Source organism: Quercus robur, chromosome 9, assembly GCF_932294415.1.
Source record: "Quercus robur chromosome 9, dhQueRobu3.1, whole genome shotgun sequence".
Lineage (NCBI taxonomy): Eukaryota > Viridiplantae > Streptophyta > Magnoliopsida > Fagales > Fagaceae > Quercus > Quercus robur.
In genome coordinates this window covers 35,086,996-35,090,739 of record NC_065542.1, presented here as the reverse complement: position 1 = coordinate 35,090,739, position 3,744 = coordinate 35,086,996, and positions in this window count along the sequence as shown.

The following is a 3,744-nucleotide window of genomic DNA, read 5'->3' as shown; positions in this document are numbered from 1 at the left end:
AAAAGCCATTTACCTTTAACAAATCCTTAAAAGTTTGAGTGACCCATAAAATAAAATGGATGGTTGATCCATAGTTGTGGTGCCCTCCCAAAAAACAGGTATATTAACAAATCCTTAAAAGTTTGTTCAATTTTTTTTTTTTAAATTACAAGTTTAATATCAAAATGAACAACCACTTTTAATTCATAAGTGGTGTAGCGCTATGGCTCTTATAGCTGAATTGAAATTTCCTCATACACAAAGTGCTTAAAAATTTATGAGGAAAATGGTTCAAATGGCAGGATTTGTAGTATATTGTAACTATCTTAAAAAAAAAAAAAAAAAAAAAAAAAAAAAAAGAAAAAGAAAAAAGAAGCGATCTAGCTGCTACTTGTTGCCTTTCAGTGCATTCACTGCCAACTCATCCTTTGTGGACAACGACCACCAATCACCAATTTTGGATGTCTTCAAGTGGTGCTATCAAGGAGAACAACCTCCATAGAGGTTAATGTGTTTGAGTTTTTTGTCTTTTTTTTTTTAATTAAATTTTTTTAATGTGGCCATACTATTTTAATTGGTGTATTATGAGAAATCCAACTACAGAGAAAAGAAATGCAAATAATTAAGAAGCCAATGCTGATAATGTAGTCTTCTAGCCTCTAAAATTGATATCTCAATTTAAAAAAAAAAAAATCCTTATACAAAATCTATGCAACTTGAAATTAATGAAATTGATTTTAACTTGACGAAGATTGATCTTGAATGTCATCTACAAGTACGAGAGAACACCTTGACAATATTCTATTGTAGTCGTTGAACAAATATAAGAAAACATCCTGACAAATCTTTTACTTTCTTTGCTTTGAAAGTATTAAAATTATGAAATAATTCTATTGTAGTTGATGAACAAAGGCAATATAGATAATTGAGAGAACACCTTGAAATATTAACCACCTTACTCTACCTTGTATACATTATTTGACTTGTTGTTGCTCTTTTGGGCTTAAAATATTATTAAGTGTTATATCTCATTTGTTTGGATTTGTTCTTTGGATTTGTTCTTTGGATTTGCATCAGATACTTTTGTAGGTGTTTCAAGCAGTGTGCTTGGAGCAGGTTTTGCAAGTTCTTACCCAGGGTGCTTGGAGCAGTGCCCCTTAAGACTGTTGTAGATTTGGTTTCCTAGTCATAGAAAGTCAGTGGACTGGTAGACTGTTTTTGCTTCTTTTTTTGATTGCCATGTACTTGCATTTATCATATCCTTAGAGCTTAAGATCATCAATTTGGTCTTTTTGCACTATGCTTTTTGGAGTTCATCATTGTGTAGTCTCATATGTTATGAGTTGCATTTTTTATACATTATTGCTATAAATGTCAAGAAAGTATTTATCTTGTAGAGAGGAGTTCTTCTATTTGTTTTTTTGGCAACTTTTGCAATTTGGAGTGTATGTTAAAATTTCAACACTAACATGTGCACATGAAGCAGATTTTTTGTGTGCTTGGTTGAGTAAGTGGTGGAGTTTGATTTAGCAATAAGATTTCTTTTCTTCCCACTTTTATCATTCTCTCCTACAATCCTAGTCTCATTCGGTGATGGTTTGAACTTTCATTGAATTCTTTTCCCTTTGTAGTGCAATTTTGTGTAATTTTTGGTTATTCTGTCTTGTTCAAATGCAATAATGCCTCTTATTGGTATGGGATAGGTAGACTGATGGCAATTGTGACCCAACTATGGTTGCTGGGTAGAAAGATATCAGTTATGTTTTGCCCTGTTGGGCTTTTTAGAAATTAAATGATTTTAACTTGTCTTTGGATTTGCATCATAATCGTAAGATTAGCATGCTATTGATTTATTTACTAGTTGTAGAATGTGATTGAGTAGATGCCATCCATGTCCAAACTAGACTTCTTCATAAGTTGGTGATGTTTGTTTTGTGGTTTTGTAGATTCCTGGTTCCCACAACTCTTTGTTTAGTGTTTGCAAGCTCCTCTCTTGTTTAAATGTGATTATTTCTCTTATTTGTGTGGGGCAGGTAGATTGATGCCGATATTGTTGTTGCCAAGGGAGAACTATTTAGGTTATTGGTTTGTCCTATAGCTGGCATTAGTTGGGCTTTCTGTGAATTAAATGCTTTTAACTTATGTCTTTGAATTTTGCATCATTCTCTTAAGCCCAAATATGCAAACTTTTCTTTCCCTCATTGTCTGTCTTTTGCTTGCACTTATTGCATCTATTAGGACTTGAAATCATCAATCTAGTCATTCTAGATTGCAACCTCTATTCTCTTTTGATTCATTATTCGAATCCTTAAAATTGAAGGATTTTTTTTTTCCAACTTGCAATGCATTTCTTGGTGTTGGTTTCTGGAAGGAGCAGATAGATTTAAATTTTCTTCTTCATTTGAGTGGTGGAGGTTTAAGTATTAGATTAAGGTGTTTTTTGAATTCCTATTCTTTGGGTGACTTGGGATTTTGATCATGCATCTTCTCGTTGGTTCTCTAAATTATTTTGTTGCTTAGTTAGTTTTGAACTGTGAAAGATAGAGTTGCTGCATAAGCTGCTCCACCCTAATTGAAGTCTCCAAAGAGATCCACCACTCTTAATCGAGACAAGTACTTCACGATGACTACTCCAGACCTTTGTGAGAAGAGCACATGTGCAATCAAGAATAGCATGAAGGCAAGATTATATGCTTCCATTTTTTATTTTATTATTTTATGAGGACGATGTTTGATATTTTTAATAATGATATGTCTGTAGGGGGGAAATTGTGATTTGGACTTTCTTGTACTTAGGCAAGAGTATGAGCTATGTTAACTACAACAATAGGCAAACTCTTCCCTTCTCTTGATTTCTCTTTTTCCTTAGGAGTCTTTTAACACACTGTTCACCCAAACGTGATACTACTTGTTCAATTTTAAGGCATTTGGCTATCTTTATCTCTTGACTTCAGTATTTTTTTCCTAATATTTCAAGGTTTAAGTATAGGATTAAGATATTTTGAGTAGGGACGGAGCCAGGACTTGGAGTTAAGGGGGAGGCAGAAGTATAAACAAAAAAAAAAAAAAAAAAAAATTGAAACTCCAAATAAACATTCATTTAATAAACCATCAAGAAGAAAAATACACAAAATTATTGTTTTTTAAGATATTACAATGCAGTTATTTATGAAAATGGAACTCACCGTCTTTTTAAATCTTTGAAATCATTTATAATTGAATCCGTACTAATTGTTGCAGTAATGTCCCTTTCAATGAATAACATCATAGCGTCTGACAAAAACTCATCTTCCATTTTGTTGCGAAGGTCAATTTTGATGACATTCATAGCTAAAAATGCTCGCTCTGTAGTTGCAGTAGAAATGGGAAGAGTAAGCACAAGCTTGACCACTCTATAAATAAGCGGATAGTATTCTAGTTCTCACCATCCATTGGCACAATTCAGAAATATTTTTCAAATTCTTGAACCTTGAATGCTGAAGTACATCATACTTATAAAGATCAAGTTCCTTTTTCAAATCATTATTTTCATCATCCGTGAAGTCTATTGGATAAAAATTATCTACCAATGAACAAATATCAACTGACTCGAAAAGATTCATATGCCTCTTGAGGGTCTAGAGCTGAGCTAAGCGTAAGTAACTCCATGGCATGCTCACTAAATCGATGATTTAGTTCCTGTAATTGAGAATCTATTCCTGCATTAAAAATATCTACTTTATAATAATGCTCATTTCTAAAGTCCTCTTGTTAATGACGAGATTG